At 42.7% G+C, this 22,273-nt stretch overlaps 1 non-coding gene and 2 pseudogenes across 1 annotated transcript; 2 read left to right on the top strand and 1 right to left on the bottom strand.

Moving 5' to 3' along the window:
• The first annotated feature begins 373 nt into the window (after positions 1 to 373).
• LOC116104201 lies at positions 374 to 480 on the top strand. Its single transcript, XR_004123737.1, has one exon. It is a non-coding gene; the product is annotated as a U6 spliceosomal RNA (small nuclear RNA).
• An 8,325-nt stretch (positions 481 to 8,805) lies between these two features.
• LOC116100358 lies at positions 8,806 to 9,246 on the top strand (annotated as a pseudogene).
• A 4,476-nt stretch (positions 9,247 to 13,722) lies between these two features.
• Positions 13,723 to 22,273, bottom strand: part of LOC116104132 — a 13,049-nt pseudogene continuing 4,498 nt past the window's right edge.

The raw sequence follows: 22,273 nt of genomic DNA on the forward strand, positions 1-22,273 counted from the left end.
TTTTCAAGCCAAGATAACCCTGGGGAGGAAGATTTTCTTGGAACTGAAAAAGAACCACAAAAATCAGAATTTCTTTGGAATATGCCATTCGATATAGATGGTTTCCCAAACTAGTGCTCTGTATTTGTTTCTATGATGGTTTAAATAGGGTGATACACCAAAGGTGTATGTATTTGAATGCTTGGCCATAGGGAATGGCACTATTTGGAGGTGTCGCTTTACTGGTGTGGGTGTGACCTTGTTAGAGGAAGTGTGTCACTGTAGAGGTGGGGCTTTAAGTTCATATGTGTGTGTGTGTGTGTGTGTGTGTGTGTGTGTGCGTGCATGTGTGTGTGTGTTCAAGTTCTGCTCAAAGGGAATAAAAATAAAACCTGTGCTCGCTTTGGCAGTACATACACTAAAATTGGAACAATACAGAGAAGATTATCATGGCCCCTGTGCAAGAATGACACACAAATTCGTGACGCATTCCATATTTTTTAAAAAAGTAAAATAAAATAAAACCCAGCATTCCCACTTCTGGTTATATATCCAGAGGAAATAGCTGAATGGTGCAATCCTGTAATCCAAGCACAGAAGTTGAGAGGAAGGGAGGACCATGTATTTGAGGCCTAGCTGAGCCATGTAACAAGACACTGACTCCAACAAACAAGTTAAACAAATAGAAAACTCATTGCTACCACCACCACCACCAAAAATACCTTAGGAAATAAAATCAAGATGGTGAGGAAGTATCTGCACTTGTAGGTTTGTTGCAGCACTGTTCAGAATGGCCAAGAAATTGAATCAACCTATATGCTCATGGATAAAGAAAATGTGGTATGTATGTATAATGGAATACTAGTCAGCCATATAAAATAACTAAATCTTGTCAGTTGCAACAGCATGGAAGGAAACTTAGACCAGGCACCCAAACTAGATAATCACATTCATGTCTAGAACCTAAAGAGAGTCATTTCAGGGAAGTTTTTTGTGTGTTGTTGGTTTTGGTCTTTTTGAGACAAGGTTTCATGTAGCTCAGGCTGGCCTCATACTACAGGGCTGAGGATGACCTCAAACTCCTGATCCTTCTATCTCCACTTCACAAGTGCTGAAATCATAGGCAAGTACTACCATGCCTGGCTGGAAGTTGAGAACATACAGTTTATATATCTCAGTAAGAAGAGGGGAGCTAGTGAGGGGATAAACTGGGTAGGGAGAGCTATGTAGCCCAGGCTGGCCCAAAACTCATAATGTAGTCCACACTGGCATGGAGTTTATAGCAATTCTCCTACATCACTGTCCTGAATGCTGGGATTACAAGCAACCTCATAGGGCTTACAATTCCCAAATATATACACCCAGGCTTAGCTCCATTCCTAGTGTTCAGACATAGGCTGGATTGCCTCTATGGCACAGTTACTTTTCTGTGTTAGAAATGTATCAAACTGACCTGGAGGCCTCTACACCACCTATCCTTGTAGCCTTCACAGGTCAGGAGTCCGTGCATCTGTCGAGGCTGCTCTGTACCACACAAGACCTAGGTCAGTAAGGGTGATGGAACAAACATGTTGAGATGAGGCTTCCAACATCCTCCTCATGAAGAATATTAAGTTACATTTTCTGTTGTCTTAGAGGATGATCTTCAGCCAGGCAGTGGTGGCACATGCCTTTCATCCCAGCACTTGAGAGTCAGAGGCAGGTGGATTTCTGAGTTCAAGGCCAGCCTGGTCTACAGAGTGAGTTCCAGGACAGTCAGGGCTACACAGAGAAACCCTGTCTTGAACCCCCCCCCCTCCAAAAAAAAGGAAAAAAAGAAAAGAAAAGAAAGCTTAATTCTGTCAGTATTTATAAGGTCATTCCATAGTAATTAACATTATAGCTTCTCATTCCTTCTAAAAGCATAACTAATTTTCTAATACCATCCCTATGCCTATTGTTCTTAGAGACTCAGAGCTGTCAAATAGTTTGGCTGTACCATAACACATCCTTCACGATTTATGAGAGTAATGCCTGACTCGTCAACAAAAAATGGGTGGACAATAAAATTCATTCCCGCTTTGGTCCTTAGGAGGGCTCTCGAGTCTAGAAACCCATCCTTCGCTGCTCTGTGTTCAACAGTCCACATCTTTGTGAGCAGATTCTTCCAAAGACAGGCCTTCAGAGGACACCGGAGGGCTGCCTGATAGTTTGACTGAAATACTATCATACCCTGAGCCAAGCAGTGCCCACAATCCTGAGGCACTAAATGGCGAGATAATAACTTCTTAGTGTATTAAGCTATTAAATTTGGAGTCACCCAAATAGCAAAAAGACAGACACTTACCAAGTGTGGCAACAAGCATGTTCTTCAATATCACACAGATGTACAGGAGCCTCTAACAATGGTCCAGGAGCTCCCACTCCTCCCAGGAGAATATGGAGAATACATCCTTGAAGGTTATGCAGCCCTAGCATGATGGGAACAGTTAAGTCCACCAGAACCATCTTCCGTGGACACCACCCTTCAGTCTGTCTCACATATACACATCCCTTAATTGCTCTCTTCCTTAAGCCATAAAGTCACTGATGCCTACTCTTTGCCCGTGTCTTGGCCCAGTGTACAGGACACAGAAGTAGCAGGAAATGTGCAAAAAGATATCATACATGCATAGTGTCATAGGTCAGCAAGATGGCTCAGTGAGGAAAGACTCTTTCCTACCTTGCAAACCTGCTGACCTGGGCTTGACACCCCAACACACGGGGTGAAAATAATCAAACACATTCAAACATAATCTGGCATGAAAGGTCTCAACTACTCTCCTAATACCCCATTCTCTCGGATTTCTCTACATTATATATTCCTCTCCCAACCACATCTCAGTTCTGCCCTCTCCCAGAGATCATCGATACTAGGGACATAAGTGTAGATAACGCTCAGTGGGTAAAGCTCTGACCTAGCAAGCCTGATAATCTGAGTTCAGCCCCTAGAATCTGCATAAAGATGGAGAGACCCAATCCTGCAATTCGTTCTCTTGACTTCCATACCCATTCTGTGGCACGCACATTTCTTGGTAGATGCGTATGTACATGTACAGATAATAATTGTTAAAGATTGTCAGAGCTGGAGGGATGGCTCACTGGTTAAGACCATATTATTGTTTGTGTAAAGGGCCTGAGGCCAGCATGCACAACAGGCAGCTCACTACCATCTGTAACTTTAGGTCCAGGAGGATCCAACACATGCGTGGGCACGCGCACGCGTGTGCGCGCACACACACACACACACACACACACACACACACACACACACACACACACATTTGCACTCTGAAGCTAGGGGAGTGCTGTGAAAACCTGTGCCTTAGCCCTCAATCTGTGCACAAAATTTCCCAGTCTCCTATCACCCTCAGGACAGAAACTCACTTCCTTGGGCTGTGGTTCTCAACTGGAGCTTATCCCCTGCTCTCAGTTCCTATCAGGCACAAGCATTTGAGCTTTCTGGAACTCTCTTAACTCAGTTACATCCAAGCACTGTTGCCTAGAAACCCTTCCACATTCTGCCACCTCTAAGATAAGAAGCAGGACCTGTTGCTCCAGTGACCAACCACTGGGTGGTTTAATGTAGGAAGTCAAAGCAAGGAAGGGGAGGTGTGGGGCAGTGTGGGGCAGTGGTCTTCTCAGGTAACTTAGGCTTAGTAGAGTATTTGGGCTTGAGCCCTGGAGCCCCTGCGGGCAATTTCTGCTTGCAGGGGGGCAGAAGGAGCTTGGTCATAACTCCTGAGTCTTTGGCTCCTGTTTCAGTCACAACCCCTCACAGCTGCCCCTGCAGGAGATGTGTGCTCTATCAGGCAGACAGTGCCACAAGCTCCCAGCATTCTAGCTGGACCCTACACCCAGTCATTTGACCACAAGCCAGACATGCCTCTCCCCATACAATAAAAGAGATGGTTCGCCCTCTCCTCTCTCTCTTGCTCTTCCTCACACTTCTTGCTCTTTGTCTCTGCTCTCCTCTTGCTCTCTATCTCTCCTCTCTTTCCTGCTCTTTGTTCTCTTCTCTTGCCTTCTTGCTCTCTTGCTTTCTTTCCTTTCCTTTCTCTCTCTCTCTCCTTTTCTCCTCTCCTTCCTCTTCTTCTCTCTACTTGACCGGTCTATTTTCTCCCTCCTACAATACAATATCTCATTTATACATTGCCTCCTTTTAAATTAACGTGCCGGGCAGTCACAGGTCAGCAAGCACCAGGGAGAGAGACCGCAGGCCTCAGCCCAGCCCCGCATTTGGTACAACAAAGAGGCATCAAGGACACACCTCTATATCTGTATCTGACTGAGAGGATGGGAATTGACAGCTGTCACAGGATCGTGGAGACAGGTCTTTCTTCCTTGCTGTGCTACATGGGTAGGAAAAGGACCTGGACCTGGCTGCACATTCCTAAGCCAGAGCCCACACCAGCCCAGAGGTCATTACTTTATCTACCCTCCCTATCCCTCAGCCCCCACTCCCCCAATCCAGTGATACCATTGGGATAAGATTGTGAGTCATGTAGTTTCTTCCCAGTATCCAGCTAAGTATCTATCAGCTATTGACTTCTTCTGGCCAATGTCTGAGGGCAAGGGGAAGGGGGGGAAGAAGAGAAAAGAAAACAAAAGAAAAGCAAAGAAAAGAAGAGAAGAGAAGAGAAGAGAAAGGAAAAGAGTATTTTGGCCCACCACCTTCACATTAATAAAATTCACTCTGATTCTCTGGTCAGTTGGGTTAATGGCATGTGCACATGACCTATTCTTTTCACTTCCTGCTTCTGAGGTTGAGAGAGAGCTGCTTCGCATCTACCTCTCTTGGCGATAGAGGTTTTAGTTCTTCAAAACCTAAAGGACTTCACTTGAAGTCCCTATGTGTATCAGAGTGAAATGGTCCTGTAGTTCATGAGTCTCAAATTTGGGTATCTCAGTTGACAGCAGGCACAATGACATGTTGCTTACTTCAGTTCTGAAGCATGGAGAGAGCTTAGTAGCCGAGAGCTCTTGCTGCTCTTGATGAAGACCCAAGTTGGGTTCCCAGCACCCACAACATTAGGTTGCTCTCAACCACCTGAAAACATCAAATCCAGGGGATCTTGATGCCCTCTTCTGGTATCTGAAGTCATTGTACTGACATGTGTACAAGCCTACACACAGAAACTCAGAATTTAAAATAATCATAAATCTTGAAAGCCAGGCATGCTGGCATATGACTTTATCTCAACAGGCAGGTGGATCACTATGAATGCTAGTAGAGCCTTATTAGGCAAAATAATTTGACTGAAGAAATTACTTTGTTGCCATTAAAAGGCACAACTAAATAAAAGGATTTATCAGGGCAGGTGAATTGGCTCAGTGGCGAAGAACACTTGTTCTTGCAAAGGACCACAATTTGATACCCAGCATCCACATGGAGGCTCATCATTTCCATAAGCACCAGGCATGCATGTGGCACAGACATCCCTGCAAGCAAAGCACTCATAAACACAAAATATAATAAATCTAAAAAATTTTGGTAAATAAATGGATTTATATAAAGCAGAAAAAAATGTTCAAGTGTTTTACTTTGTCGGTTGTCATCATATCTGGCATAGTTACTAACAGTGTGCCCTGTTGATGGTAGATAGAAAAGAGAGCCTTGTAAACTGTATAGAAAATAATGTGAATGGCATCCAAAGTGCATGTTTAATCAAGCACAGAACATCAAAAAAGCTATGTACAAAAGCATTAAAATGGATATGTCATGCAACTCATCATTAAGACTGAATTTCCTAAGGTTCAATGGATGGTATCATTAACATTTCCAAGAATTCCTTAATAGTGTTGATTTGGCTATGGCAATATCACTTTTTTTTAGAAAGGTAGACTTACTTGTATAAGTGGTTTGCCTTCATCCATGTACATCGTGTGTGTGCCTGGTCCCTTCAAGGGCAGAGAGGGCACTGGCTACCCTGGAACTGAAGCTCCAGAGGGTTGTGAACTGTCATGTTGCTGGGAATGGAACCCAGGTCCCTGAACAGCAGCGAGTGCTCTTAACCACTGAGGCATCTTTCCAGCACCCATAACTCACCTGTTGGAAGTTAGATGACTGTTTCCAAATGTTGGAAAGACTTTATGATTTGTGACATAGTATCAAAAACGAAATTTGGGTCAGAGCTTGCCAATAAAAAAAAAAAACTTAGCTTACAGATTTAACATTTTTAGTGGCATTATTCATTTCAGCAAGTTGAACCTGTGTCTTAAAAGTAAAATAACAACAAAGTATTCCAAATAAAGTGGAACATAGACTGACATGAGGTTTTCTATTGGTGTGATGAAACACCATGACCAAAAGCAACTTGGGGGTGGGGGTGGGGAAAGGATGTATTTGGCTCTCACTTCTATATCACTCACTGTCCATCATCCAAGAAGGTCAGGAAAAGACTCAAACAGGGCAGGAGCCTGGAGGCAGGTGCTGCTTACTGGCTTGCTGCTTACTGGCTTGCTGCTTACTGGCTTGCTGCTTACTGGCTTGCTGCTTACTGGCTTGCTCCTCCTGGTTTGTTCAGCCTGCTTTCCTATAGAACCCAGGACCAGCAGTCCAAGGATAAGATCAACCACAAAACGCCTCATAGCCTGGTATTAGGTCTTCAGGAGGCATTTCCTGAATTGAGGTTCCCTCCTTTTGGATGACTTTAGTGCATGTCAAGTTGACATAAAATAAACCTAGCCTGCACAAATTGTTAATCAGGGAGTATTTGTCTCTGGAAATACATGGCCTATAAAAAAATCTAGTAAAGAGACATGATCCAAATTCTCTACAAGTTGAATGTCAGATTGTAACTTACACAGAATACATACACAGTATTCTGTTTGAAAATTGGCAAGTAATATTTATGTCGAGTGAAAATAGACACAAAGTTATCAACATATTCATTGACTGAGTTTTGTTTTCACAATCTTCTGTCAAATAGAGAAAGAATGACCTGTGTGTGTGTGTGTGTGTGTGTGTGTGTGTGTGTGTGTATGTGTTTTCACAGGACTAGGCTCAACAAATAGGTAAAAATCAATAAAGTTGTTTGCATTAATTTGAGCTTGCTATGATTTTACTCTGTAAATCTGAGCATAAAATAGAGACAAGCCCCTGCCATGTATCAATTTATGACAACAAAGACAAGTTGGATTTTTTTTAAAGATTTTTTTTGGCTTTGCTTTTGTTTTGTTTGTTTGTTTTTGTGAGACAAGGTCTCTATATATAGAGCTGGTTGTCTTGGAACTTACTATGTATGATGGGTTGGCCTAGAACTCACAGGAATCCACCTGCCTTTCCCTCTCAAGTGCTGGGATTAAAGGAGTGTGCCAGCACTCTTGTCAAGATTTTCTAATTAAAAATAGATTGGTTGATTGCACATGGGTGTTCCCAGTTGATTGCACATGGGTGTTCCCAGCATGTATGTATGTCTGTTTAGCACCCATGTGCCTGGCACCTGTAGAGGACAGAAGAAGGCATTGTGTTCCCTAACACTGGAGTCACAGATACTTGTGAGTCACTTTGAGTGTTCCAAGTTGAACATAGGTCTTCTAGAAGGGCAGCCAGTGCTTTAACCACTGAGTCATCTCTCTTGATCCTGATTTTATTTTTTATTATGCACATACAGTGGGAATTTGTGCATGGATCTGTACACACAAATGCAGTGCTCTCAGTAGCCAGAAGAGGGCACAGAATACTCTAGAGCTCCAAAGGTTAAGGGCAGGAGTGTAGAAAATATGTAGATTAGCTTAATTTACACAGTGAAATCCCATCCAGCCAGAGTTACATGGGTAAACCCTGTCTCAAACAAATAATTAAGTATGCTGAACAATCTCCAAATTGAGGAGAGTGAATACTTTAAATTGATTCAGTAGCTAAAAGAGTTTGTCAGGTCCATCTCTTGACTCTACCCTAAAGGAAGAAACATAAGCAGTCCCATTGACAGTTTAGTGGGGCACGGGAGAGATGGCTTTATGGTTCAGAACATTGGCTGCTCTCTGTGAAGGACCTGGGTTCCATATCCTATACTGACATCAGATAGCTCAAAGCCATCTTTAACTCCATTCCAGAGGAACCAACATCGTCTTGGTCATCTTCAAGCACCTGCATGTTGTAGTACACACACACATAAGCAAATGCATGCATACATACATACATACATACATACATACATACATACATTCTTCCAGGTAACGTTCAATTCAAGTATCAAGAAAAACAAAACACCAGTAAGCTATCATGACTTTGAGTATACATCTTTTTTTTTTTCCCCAAGAGTCCTTCTTTGGTACTCTAATCTTAACATAGGAATGAACAGTGTAAAAACAATCAAATGTGGTAGGGGGAATAAGGAGTTCCAGGTCAACAGGACTTGAGGACAGTACAGGCTATCTCAAACCAAACAAAAAGAAAAACCAAACAAATGCAAAGTAAGACACTGATAACAGGCTGGAGAGATGGCTCAGCAGTTAAGACTGTTCTTCCAGAGACTCCCAGGTTCATTTCCCAGCAGACACAAGGTGGCTCATAACCATATACAAGAGGATCTGATGCCCTCTCCTGGTGTGTCAGTGACACTGTACTCATGTACAGAAAGAAAAATAATGACACTAAAAAGTATAGAAACAGAGTGAGGTGGTTGTTGCCCTGTGGTGTGTGTGTATGTGTGTGTGTGTGTGTGTGTGTGTATGTGTGTGTGTGCTAGTGAGTGTGTGCGTGGGGGCACTTGGCTTGTTGATGTCAGTGACTTCCCTCTTCCCTCCACCTCTCCCTTCTCTGGCTACCACTGAAGTGGCTGCTCCCTGGGCCCTACTTAGGAAATGAGTGATAATGATGACATCGAGGTGGAGAGCAATGCTGACAAGCGGGTTCACCATAATGCACTAGAACAAAAACGCAGGGACCACATCAAAGACAGCTTTCACTGTTTGCTAGACTCAGTTCCATCACTCCAAGGAGAAAAGGCATCCTGGGCCCAAATCCTAAGTATATCCAGTATATGTGAAGGAAAAACCGTACGCACCACCAAAACATTGATGACCTCAAGCTGCAGAATGCTCTTCTGTAGCAACAAGTCTCTGCACTGGAGAAGGCAAGATCAAGTGCCCAACTGCAGACCAACTACCCCTCCTCAGACAACAGTCTACACCAACACCAACGGAGGCACCATCTCTGCCTTCGATAGGGGTTCAGACTCCAGCTCAGAGTCCGAGCCTGAAGAGCCCCAGAGCAAGAAGAAACTCCAGATGGAGACCAGTTAAGTCATGTAGGGCAGGCCAGCAATAAAACTGTCAACTCTGCCATCGCGTCCTCCTTCACTTCATCATTAGAACCCTCAGAACCATTGAGACGACTCTTTATTTTCCCTTTTTCTTTATTAATTGTTACTTTTGCATAGAAGCTCTTAGACAACAGCTCTCATCACCTTCTATGTGTCCACTATTATTAAGTGTATTCCCTTCAGGGGTTCCTGTCCCCACCAGAGATTTTAAGCCAAAACACCCTAACTTGGCAGCTCTTTCTGTGGAGAACAGACAGCTGGCCAGACTTCTGAGTACATGGTGTCCTGCCCACCCTACCAGCTCCTCCAGCCCTCAGAGCATGTGCCTGGAGGATGCCTGCTCTGCTAGACTCTCCTCCCAGTCTCCCCTTACCTCTGTTTGGTGAACTTTTGTGAATCTCTGAACTGCTCTACTTTGACAAGAAAATCAGATTGGAGTAATCAGAACTAACCCCCCTCTCCTTTGAAAGGATTATTCTTTTGGAAAAGCTGTCTCTCCTGTTGAAAGACCAGATTCTTGAAGAAGTTTGTGAGGTAGAATAGAAAAACGGGGACAGATGTGCAGCACCCTTGACACGGTCAGTCACTCTTCAGCTGTTTAAGCCTGCAGACCCAGCCTTCCAGAAGGCTACCTGACAGATGTTGGTGTGTATGTATAGGAAGCAGAGGCAGTGAAACAAAAGAGGTGGCTATGTGGGTGGGGCTGGGAGGGAGTTTTAGGTGGGGTAGAGGTTTTGTATTAAGGGCTAGTGATGACGTTTTGATATTTATTTCCTGCTACTGAAATTTGAATCCAAATGAAATGCCCCTATTTCTGATGTCGATTTTGTAAAGCAACAGATTCATAAAGGAATGATCTCACAACAAAGATGGCTCACAACCATCTATACTGGGATCTGATGCTCTCTTCTGGCATGCAGGTATACATGCAGATAGAGTACTCCTAAATAAATAAATAAATAGATCTAAAAAATAAAGAAGAAATAACAAACAATGGAATGGGTACAGGTTACAGTGAAGGGTACTGTAGAAGTAAGGTAGAAACCATTAAGCCATGCTACTTAAGGTTTGCTTAATATGACATGATCTAGAATCACCAAAGAAGGAAAGAAGGGAACTGTCTAGATCAGGCTGGCCTGTGGCATATTTGTGAGGAATTACCTTCAATACATTACCTGAAGTAAGAAGACCTGCACATTATGGTTGACACCATACCTAGACAGGGAATTCTGGATTGCTTACGAGTAAAGAAAGGGTGGGAGAAATGGCTTAGCATTCTTGCAAAGGACCCAGGGTGCACCTGCATGGTGACTAGTGACAGTCACTCCAGTTCCCAAGGATCTGAAGGCCTCTTCTGGCCTCCAAGGGCATTGGATGCACATGGTGCAGAGACATACATGCATGCAGAACACCCAGTCACAAACAATAAAAACCTAAAGAGTGAAGTGAGCAGAGTGCTTGCACTAAGTCATCGATTCCTCTCTTTGCTATGGATGTAAGGTGATTAGCCACTGCATCTTCTGGCCTCCCAGACTTCCTGCAATGAAACACTACATCCTCCTTGAACTGTGAGCCAAGAACCTTTTATCTCATAAACTGCTTTTGTCAGAGTATTTTCACACGGCAATGGGAAGGAAAACCCAAAACATAAGATAAATGAATATACATATATATTAACATATATATACTACCACATAATATGTTATATATAATTATACTATAGAAACATATAATCTATGTGCAATAATGAGGCAATGATTATTTTACAAATACAAACAAAACAGATATATCAAATGAAACTCTAAAATTTCTAAAGTAATCCACAGGAATAATATGAATGAGAGAAAGAAAGAACACAAACTCAAATCATAAACTGTAACCTTAAACAAATACTGCAGCAGGTCAGTACTTTAAATTATCTATTTTGGTCCCCAGATATCACAAGAGGAAAACAAAGAACTGAGTCCCTCAAGATGTCTACATACAAGTGATGGAACACACACACACACACACAAACACATACAATAAATGAAGTGTTTAACAAAAGATGAAAAATATAAAGCATCAACTAAAACTTCAAGAGTAGCTAGATGTATTATCACAGCTATGCTGCAGAGCTAAGAGCACTTTAAGGAGCACAAAGGGATATACAAAATGGTTAAAAAAGAAAAAAGGTGAACAAACCAAGAAGCCTTAGCAAGCCACAACAGAACTGGTGTGAAGGAAAACGAACAGAACTTAAAAGCAGACACAGATGAATCCATGGTTACAGTTCAAGACTTCAACACTTCTTCTATCAACTGAAAGAAAAAAAATCATCAGGAACACAAAATGTTTGAGTAGCACCACGGACAAACAGTCCCGCAGACATTCCACCAATGACAACAGAACACACATGCTTTCTAAGCAACAATACAAAACACAGCAGACAAAATCCCAGGGTAAGTGGTGGACAGAGTGAATCAGAACAACAACAAATTGCCAGAAATACTCAAAAGACTGGGAAACTGAACAGCACACTTTAAATAGCCCATGTGTCAGAAAAACAATCAATAAATTTTCAAAGTGGATGCAACATAAGTAAAGCAGGTTAAAGCTTGGATGACGGCAACAATACTGTCATGCATTTATAACTTCTAGTGTGAGAAGTCACACTAGAAAATACTCAAGTCAGCAGTCTAAACCCATATCCAAAATGACTAAGAACCAAGCATCAGTAAAGCAAGTAAAAGAATATAATACAGGACCAAAGCAACAATCAATAAAACTAAAAACAGACAATGGGAGCTTGGGGGGGGGGCGGGGACAAGGAGAATCCATGGTACAAGGCTTTGGATAACTTGAAATGACCAAGAAAATCCATAAATGTTTCAAGATTACAAAAGACCAGTGGAAAGAATTTATTTACATCATGAATAAAGCTACATTTACATTTACATCATGAATAAAGCTACATTTAAATATAGATCCTGCTGTGGTAAAAGGAGATTATTTTAGGGCCACTAATTGCAGCACTTGGGAGGCAGAGACTGGAGGATCTCTGTTGAGTTCAAGGCCAGCCCGATTACACAGTAAGATCTTGTCTCAAAATGAAAATAAAACAAAAACTTCAAACAATAAAAGTTATCATTTTTATATAACATGGAAAAACTCCTTGAAAAGTGCCAGAAACTTCATTCAATGTGAAGTATTACTAATAATTCTGGATCTACTAAATGAGCTAAAGTTAGACATTCAAAGAACCTCCACACCTGAGTGCTTCACTGGAGGATGCTACAAAACGTTCCTGCTACAAAGCATGAATTTACTAACCAGCTTCCACACCAAGAGGAAGTCACAGTCCTCAAGTCTCAGGTATGGGAAGGCTGGTATCACTGTGACACCAGGAAATGTCAAAAACAAGACACCAATGATCACAGCTACTTGCATCACTTAGGAAATCGGGGAAAGCCTCAATGAAATCATAGCAAGTATAACAATACAAAATACAAGCAAAAGTATACTCCATGGCTAGTCCCAGAATGCATGCAAGTCTGGTCCAGTATTCAAAGCTTAATGTGAAGCATCCCATCAGCAGATTGCACATCAACATCACAGTAATTGATGCATCTGATGAATTCAATTCCAACACTGAGTGACAAAAACATCTCAGAGAGCAAAGAAAATCCTTACACTTAATACACATACACTCGCACACCACCTTCCTGCTACCATTAAGGAGATGCCTCATCCCCTTAAAATATTTCATAACTTAAGCTTTCGTATTTCTTATTCATCTGATTCTCTACTAGAGAACTATGTGAACAAGGGAAACATTCTGTAAGTTTGTGGATTTGTTCTCTTTAATACTGAACAGCAATGAATATAGAGATATAGATATAGATGTGTTCATATAGACTACACACACACACTCAAACACACACACACACATGTATACACACAAGAATTATAAAGGGTCTAGATCCTTTGCTCCTTTTCTCCCTAAACCAAAGCTTTCTCCACCCACATTAGGAAACCATGAGCAAAGGCCAAAGAGTTGGCAGAGCAGTGTGAAAGCAGTGCTTGGGTTTTTCATTCCTTTGCTGCCTGCCTCCTCTCATAAAAATTCCTGAGCTAACACTGTGCTCAGAAGTAGGAGACAGTTGACAGCTTTCGTGAATGGGAGAAAACCACTGGGTGTCTCTCCTACAGCTCAGGTAGAGAATAACTCTCAACTTTTTTTTTGTTTTTTGTTTTGTATTGTTTTGTTTTGTTTTGTTTTTGGAGACAGGGTTTCTCTGTGCAGTCCTGGCTGTCCTGGTACTCACTCTGTAGACCAGGCTGGCCTCGAACTCAGAAATCCGCCTGCCTCTGCCTCCTAAGTGCTGGGATTAAAGACGTGCGCCATCACCGCCCGGCTAACTCTCAATTTCTAATATGTTTTCATGCTGCAAAAAGCAACCTGCAACAGGGTTTCTCACACTGGAGACACCTGTGGGATTTCTCTTTGGTATGTATTAGCAGGTGCTATATAAGGTGTTTCTGCTTGGAGATTTTCCTCACTGGTTACATTAAAAAAGTCATTTCCCAGCAGATATTCCTGGATCTTGACAGATGTTTGCCCACTTGTGAATGGTCTTCCCTCTTCTGTCACACTGGTAGGGCTGCTGTCACTATGCATGCATCCTTTGATGGTGACTGAGGACTAGTTGAGGCTGAAGGCCTTCCCACATTCACTGCACTCATAGGGCTTCCCCCCCCCCGGCCCCCGAGTGTGGATGAGGCGTGCCGAATGAGGTTCCTGCTCCAGCAGAAGATCTTCCCACACTCCACACATTCATAGGGCTTCTCCCTGCTGTGAATCCACTGGTGTTTTGTGAGTGCTGACCTACAGTTGAAGGCCTTCCCACACTGCACACATTCATAGGGCTCCTCTCCATTGTGGATGCTGAAGTGGCAGATGAGGTCAGCTCTATAGCTGAAGGCTTTCCCACACTCTTTGCATTCAAAGAGTTTCTCTCCAGTGTGGGCCCTTTTATGCAAGATAAACCTAGAGCAGTGGTTGAAGACTTTGCCACACTTGAGGCACTCAAAGGGCTTCTCCCCAGTGAGGACCACATAGTACTGGATCAGGGCCGCACTCTCAAGGAAGACTTTCCCACACTCACTACACTCATAGGGCTTCTTGCCTGTGTGTGTCTGCTGGTGCCACAGGAGGTATGATCTGTGTTTGAAGACCTGTCCAAACTCAAAGCACTCATACGTGTTCTCCCCACTGTGGATGATGTAATGTCAGATGAAACCTGGCCTGTTTCATAAAGCTTCCCCACATTCTTTACAAACAAAAGGCTTTTCTCCAGGGTGGCTCCTGTTATGTAAGATGAGCATTGAGCACTAGGTGAAAGATATGCAGCACTCCTCACATTTATAAGGCTTCTCCCCACTGTGGATCCGCTGGAGCTGGGTAAGGTGGGATTTACAGTTGAAGGTCTTCTCACACTCCGTGCACTTGTATGGCTTCTCCACGGTATGGTCCTTTGGTTTTGAAGAAGTTATGTGCTCTTGCTGAAGACCTTCCCACACTCTGTACACTCATACAGCTTCACTCAAGAGTGACTCTGCTCGTGTTGAGCAAGGAGGCTCTTCTTGCTGAACACTTTCCCTCAACTACTGCATTTGAAGGCACTTTGCTCCTCTTGAATTTCAGGGTCCTTATCCGACTCACAACTATGGATGGCATCTCGTAGAGGTCTGTTCTTCTGTACAGCCATTGAACACATTTCCGCACCTCTTCCTAAGCTATCATGGCCAAGGCTGACTCTCCCAGGATGCACTGTTTGAAAGCGTCCTTGCTCCATTTCTGAGGAAGCAATGTGACCAGGAGTTGGCACTGACTGGGAGTCCTCAGAGGCTTCTTTTGTTGACTCAGCCTTGTGTGAGATTCCCTTAGACAGTGCTGGCCCACAAGTCATAAGTTCTGTGGCCTTGGCCTTTCCATAATTACCTGGAATAAGTAAGATTCCAGGTAATAATGGTAATACATTATTACTGTTACATACCAATGTAGTACATAAGGGTAATAAAAACATAGAAAACTGCAAGTGTCATGTTAAAGAAAAACATTGAACTTGAAACAGTGCCCTAATGTCTGTTAACCCTGGCTTATAATTTCTTTTTCTTTCTTTTTTTTTAAGATTTATTTTATTTATTTTATGTGTATGAGTACACAGTAGCTGTACAGATGGCCGTGAGCCATTAAGTGTGTGGCTGCTGGGAAATGAACTCAGGACCTCTGCCGCCCTGCTTGCTCCAGCCCTGCTAGCTTCTGCATAATTCACTGTAGCTGTCTTCAGACGCACCAGAAGAGGGCATCAGATCTCATTATGGGTGGTTGTGAGCCACCATATGGTTGCTGGGATCTGAACTCAGGAGAGCAGTCAGTTCTCTTACCTGCTGAGCCATCTCGCCAGCCCATAATTTCTTTTTCTTTCTTTCTTTCCTTCTTTCCTTCTTTCTTTCTTTCTTTCTTTCTTTCTTTCTTTCTTTCTTTCTTTCTTTCTTTCTTTCTTTCTTTTGTGACTCTTTAATTTCTGATTCTGAAGGAGAGATGAAACTGTGATGGGAGAGAGAATCTAGAATAAACATCTCAATTCCTGACTTAGCATTTACATAAAAGTAGCTCATTATAAGCTCCTCCAAAGTAGCACAGGGGTTGGAGGATGTGCATGTAGGGGAGTGTAAAATCAATTGCCACCAAGCCTGCTGACCTGAGTTCAATGCCTAACACTCACAAGGTAAAAGGAAAGAACTGACCCCTGAATCTGATCTTCACATGTGTTCATTGGCACATGCATACATGAAGGAACACACACATATACAACAAATAAAATATCTAGTGAAAACAACAATAGCCTGAGGTCCCCCAGCATACTCAGGAGATCATAAATTTGAGATTTTGAGATCACCCTGGGCTATACAGACAGCCTGACACACATGAAAACACTACTTCAAAAACTGGAAAAATGTACTTGTAACATATGTAACTAATAGAAATATTATGAATGCAGACTGGGAGATGTATCTCAGAAGAAGGCACTTACATAGTATGTCTGAGGCTTTTGAATGAAAGAAAACAAAAGAATGTGTGAACAACTTCAAGTTAATAACTAAATTTTTTAAATAGCACTTGTCTGATTATTTCACGGAAGACACAGAATGGCCAAGTCTTCAAGCCCCTAACCCCTCCTTCCAAATGAGAAAAAAACAAAACAAAACAAAACGAAATGCCACAGTGTCTCCATCTGATTAGCAAAATTTGAGGAGTACAATTATAAACAATTATAAAAATTATAACATCAAGTACTGGATAGGATACAGATCTTTACCATGACGATGCTGGTAAAGAATTGTTTTTTCAGCATTGCCCTAAAACTCAGAATGAGTGAAAGAGACGAGAAGAGTCGGTAGAGAGAAAACAGCTGGAACGTTCTGAAGGAAATATGAGTCATAAAGGACGACCCCTCCTCTCCCCGCCACACACTCCTCAAAACCAACACTCCTCAAAACCAGGGCCACAAATAGAAGAAACACACCTGCCTACCAGGAACTCCAGAAAAGAGCTAATCCTCATCACACACTCACAAGGAACCTGGCTTATCTCTCTCCCTTTAAATTATTAAAAAAAAAAAAAAGTAGGTCTGAATAAGGCCCTCCTCCTTCCTTCCTCTCCACTACAAAACCTGATCCTCAGACCCCACACAAACCCTTATCCTGCACCCTCAGATACTGAGCCACAGAGATTGGGGCCGCATCCTCTCAGACCAATAAAGCCTACTTGGCTATTTTGAGGTTGAACTGAGTCTACTCTTTCACATTCCCTTTGTGAGGATATTTCTTACAAGGCATGCTATGCCACACTGATCTATATAATACAAACACTAAAGCTTACATTCAGGTTTGTTTTGAGACAGGGTCAAACTGTAAAGCCCTGGCTAGCCTAGAATTAGCTCTATAAAGCAGGCCAGCCTTGAACTCAGAAATCCACCTGCTTCTGCATCACAAGAAAAGCTTCCTTTTGATGTATCGCTCTATAGCCAATCCTCAGTATAAAAGAAAACAAAGACAGGGCTCAGGTGAGGATTCAGTGGTTAAAGATGCTTGCAGATAAGGCTAATAAACTGAGAGTAATGAGCAGAATCCACATGGTGGAAAGAGAACCAACTCTCAGCTCCTATAAGTTGTTTTCTGACTCCCATATGCTTATTGTGGCATATATTAGAGGAGGAGGAGGAAGAGGGAGAGGAGGAAGAGGAGGAAGAAGAAGAGGAGGAAGAGGAAGAGGAGGAAGAGGAGGAGGAAGAGGAAGAGGAAGAAGAGGAGGAAGAGGAGGAGGAGGAAGAGGAAGAGGAAGAAGAGGAGGAGGAGGAGGAGGAGAACAAGGACGAGGATGAGGACAAGGTGAGGAGGAGGAGGAGGAGAACCTAGGAGATTGCAGGGCCAACAGCCCTGACCACTTTGCTTGCCTGAATAGATGCTTGGGGAAAGGTCTTGCTTCCCTGGCCACAGCTCCTGCCCATTTTCCAGTTGATATATCAGCTTGGGTTTGGTAACAGGATATCCTTCAAGGAGAGAAATGTAGATACATGGATTTTGTTGTTGTTGTTGTTGTTGTTAAAATAAAGATCTCAATGTCATCTGGGATTTTAAGACCAGAATTTGATCTTGGAATGAAGCTGCTCTAAGCAATACACACAAAATTAACATGTGACTTGGAAACTTATGTAACTTTTACTTAAAAGAATATGTCAAAAATTGTAAAAGGTGTGCCTAGTGGGACAAGACTATAATCTAGCTACTAGAGGCTGAGACTGGAGGACAGCAAGGCCAAGGCTGCCTGGGAATGTAGTGAGACCTTGCTTTGAAATAAAGAGGGACCAGGGGCTGGCGAGATAGCTCAGTGGGTAAGAGCACTGACTCATCTTCCAAAGGTCCTGAGTTCAAATCCCAACAACCACGTGGTGGCTCACAACCACCCGTAATGAGATCTGACGTCCTCTTCTGTTGTGTCTGAAGTCAGCTACAGTGTATAATAATATATAATAATATGTATAATATGTATGTATATGTATAATAATAAATTGGGCTGGAGCGAGCAGAGCAGACCAGAGCGAGGAGAGCTCTTAAAAATTCAATTCCCAACCACCACATGAAGGCTCACAACCATCTGTACAGCTATAGTGTTCTCAAATAAATAAATAAATAAATCTTTAAAAAAAAAAGAGGAGGGACTGGTACACAGCTCAGGGCTGGAGTATTTGTCTACCCTGTACAAAGATATAAGGTTCCACCCCTTGTACTGGAGTGGGGTGGGAAACAGTATTTTAATACTGCTTAATTTTTGTCAACTTGACACAGACCTAGACATATTTGGGAAGAGGAACCTCAACAGAGAATAAAAACCCTAGCAAGTTGGCCTGTAGGCAAGTGAGTGAGGCTTTATTTATGTTTTTTTTGAGACATGATTTCTCTGTGTAGCCTTGCCTGACCTGCAACTCTCTGTATAGACCAGGCTGACCTTGAACTCAGAGATTCATATGCCTCTGCTCCTAAGGTTAAAGGCAAGCTTCCCCTCCACCCCAGTGGGGTATTTTTAACCAGTGATGAGGTTGGAGGGTCAGCCTATGGGTGGTGCCACCTCCACCTCTGAGCAGGTGGTTCAGGGTTGCATAAGCAGGTTGAGCAAGCCATAGGGAACAAGCCAGCAATCAACATTCCTGCATGGCCTCTGCTTCAGTTCCTGCTGCCAGATTCCTGTCTTGAATTCCCACCTTGGCTTTCTCTGATGACAGACTGTTACCTACCTAGAAGACAAATGCTTTCCTGCCTACATTGCTTTTGCTCATAGTGTTTTATCACAGTAATAGAAACCCTAACTAAGACATATTTATAACCTGTATTAATAGGACATCTAAGGGGCGAAAAAAAGGAATCTGTATATTAAGTCATTTTATGACTGAAGAAGGTTTAGGGGGAGAATTTAGGAGTAAAACTTGCATATTTAAAACATCAAAGATTTCCATTCAGACAAGGAATGAGTATTATTACTTCATGTTCCTGTGCTAAGAAGAAGCATTTAATTCTGGGTAATATAATAATAATAAAAATTCAGAATCTGGCTCATTGACACACACTTTTGATCCCAGCACTCAGGAGGCAGAGGTAGATATGTATCAGATGAAGGCCAGTCTGGTCTGCATAGTGAGTTCTAGGCCAGTCAAAGTTACATAGTGTCACAAAAAACATACAAAAAAAAAAAAAAAAAAAAAAAAAAAAAAAAAAAAAAAAAAGGCCAGAAATCGGTGTTAGCTAGCCCCTATAACAGCAGTGTGCTGACTGGTTTATATCAACTTGACACAAACTAGAGCCGTGGCTCTCAATCTCTAATGTTGTCACCCTTTAATACAGTTCCTCATGTTTAGTGACCCCTGCCCCAGCCATAAAATTATTTTTATTGCTACTTCATAACTGTAATTTTGCTACTCTTATAAATGATAATTAACTATCTGTGTTTTCTGATGGTCTTTATGAAACCCTTGTGAAAGGGTTGTTCAACCCCCAAAAGGGTCCAACCCACAGGTTAAGAACACCTTTGAGCTAGAGCCATTGCAGTGAAGGGAATCTTAACTGAGAAAATGCCTCCATTAGATTGGGCTGGAGGCAGACAAGCCTATAGGGCATTTTCTGTGACTGATGGATGATTAATGATTATGAATGGTCCTGATTCTATGAGAAACAGGCTGAGCAAGCCAAGAGAAGCAAGCCAGGAAGCAGCACCCCTCATGGCCTCAGCTCCTGCCCCCAGGTTCCTGCCCTGTTGAGTCCCTGTCCTGACAGCTTTCCATGATGAACTAAGATGTGGAAGTGTAAGCCAAACAAGCCCTTTCTTCCCCAAGTAACCTTTGTCATGGTGTTTCATTGTAGCAATAGAAACTAAGACATGTGGGAGGCTGAGGCAAATAGGCTGGACTGCCACAAGTGTGAGGCCGTAAGTTCAAAGCCAGCCTGGGCTATAATGTTAGACCTTGTCTTTAAAAAAAAAATAAAATAAACAAACAAACAAAAAGCACAATAACAAACTATACTTGGTGTAGTGGAACGTTCCTTTAATTCCAGAACTCAAGAGCAGAGGTAAGTGGATCTCTGAGTTCAAGGTGATCCTAGTCAATATTGTTACCCTATTTCCAAACAAACAATAACATACCTCTCAAATAAAAATAAGCATGGCAGGTAGACAGACACTTGCCTCCAAGCCAGCCCTTGATCCCCAGGATCTGTGTGGTAGGGAGAAGTGACTCCTGCAAGTTGTCCTCTGAGCTCTATGCATCCCAGCCAAGTGTGCACACTCATACACAAACACACACTACAGGGCTGGCGAGATGGCTTGGTGTGGGTAAGAGCACTGAGTGCCCTTCCGAAGATCCTGCGTTTAAATCCCAGCAACCACATGGTGGCTCACAACCACCCGTAATGAGATCTGACACCCTTTTCTGATGTGTCTGAAGTCAGCTACAGTGTACTTTTGTTTGTTTATTTGTTTTTTTCGAGACAGGGTTTCTCTGTGTAGCCTTGGCTGTCCTGGAACTTACTCTGTAGACCAGGTTGGCCTCGAACTCAAACTCAGAAATCCACCTGCCTCTGCCTCCCAAGTACTGGGATTAAAGGCGTGCGCTACCACTGCCCAGTAGCTACAGTGTACTTAATAAAGAAATCTTTGGACAGGAGCAAGCCAGGACTGAGCAATCGGGGCCGACCAGAGTGAGCAGGGTTGACCAGAGGGAGCAGAGGTCCTAAAAATTCAATTCCCAACAACAACATGAAGGCTCACAACCATTTGTACAGGTACAGTGTACTTACATACATAAAATAAATAAATAAATCTTTTAAAAAAAACACCATACACAGGGCTGGAGAGATGGCTCAGTCGGTAAGAGCCCTGACTGCTCTTCCGAAGGTCCTAAGTTCAAATCCCACCAACCACATGGTGGCATGCAACCAAACCTAATGAGAAGACAGCTACAGTGTACTCATATTTAACAATAAATCTTTGGACCAGAGTGAGCAGGGCTGGAGCGGGTGGGCAGGAGAGAGCAGAGGTCCTGAGTTCAGCTTCCAGCAACAACATGATGACTCACAACCACCTGTACAGTTACAATGTACTCATATACATAAAATAAATAAATAAATCTTTAAAAGAAAACAAAAAACAAACAAAAAAACCCACCATACACTTGGGAGATGGGGGCAAGATAATAAAGAACTCAAGGTCACACTCAACTATGAGTTCAGGGACAGACCTCTTTACAAAAGATAGAAATCAAGTCTATTTAGCTCACTTCTGAGGCAAGGCTTTCCTGCACTCCCCTAACTGCCCCCACTCCCCACTTTCCTTTCCTTTGTTCCCACTCTCTTCCTTAATTTACTAGGGTCTCACTATGTAGCCTAGGATGGTCTCAAGGTTATAGATAGGTGTGAATGAACAGACTCCGTCAGTACTGATTTCCTATAATCCACTGTGCAGCTAAGACTATGCTGGCACTGTGCTGGTGAGTACTTTAACCCCTGGGAAGGACAGAACTTTAAATAACTTTTTGATTTCTTCTTCCATATACACACGGGCCCTACCCAGAGTTAGCACTCAGGTTGTTATTATTTTGTAAAGCTCTACAATGTTTAAAAAGATTTATTATTCTATTTTATGTACATGGCTGTTTTGCCTGCATGTACATCTGTGCCCCTTTGGTGTGCCTATTGCCCCCAGAGGCGACAAGAGGGCATCAGATCCCTGAGAATCAGAGCCACAGACGATTGTTGGCTTCCATGTTGGTATTTAGATTTGAACCTGGGTCCTCTGGAAAAACAGGCAATGCTTTTAACAACTAAGCCATCTCTCCGGCCTTCTAGGAAAATGGTAAGCCGGCCTGCCAGCCTTAAGCCTTTAATACTACCTGCTGATCTCAAAAAACCAAAAA

The sequence above is a fragment of the Mastomys coucha genome, unplaced genomic scaffold (assembly GCF_008632895.1).
Source record: "Mastomys coucha isolate ucsf_1 unplaced genomic scaffold, UCSF_Mcou_1 pScaffold21, whole genome shotgun sequence".
Lineage (NCBI taxonomy): Eukaryota > Metazoa > Chordata > Mammalia > Rodentia > Muridae > Mastomys > Mastomys coucha.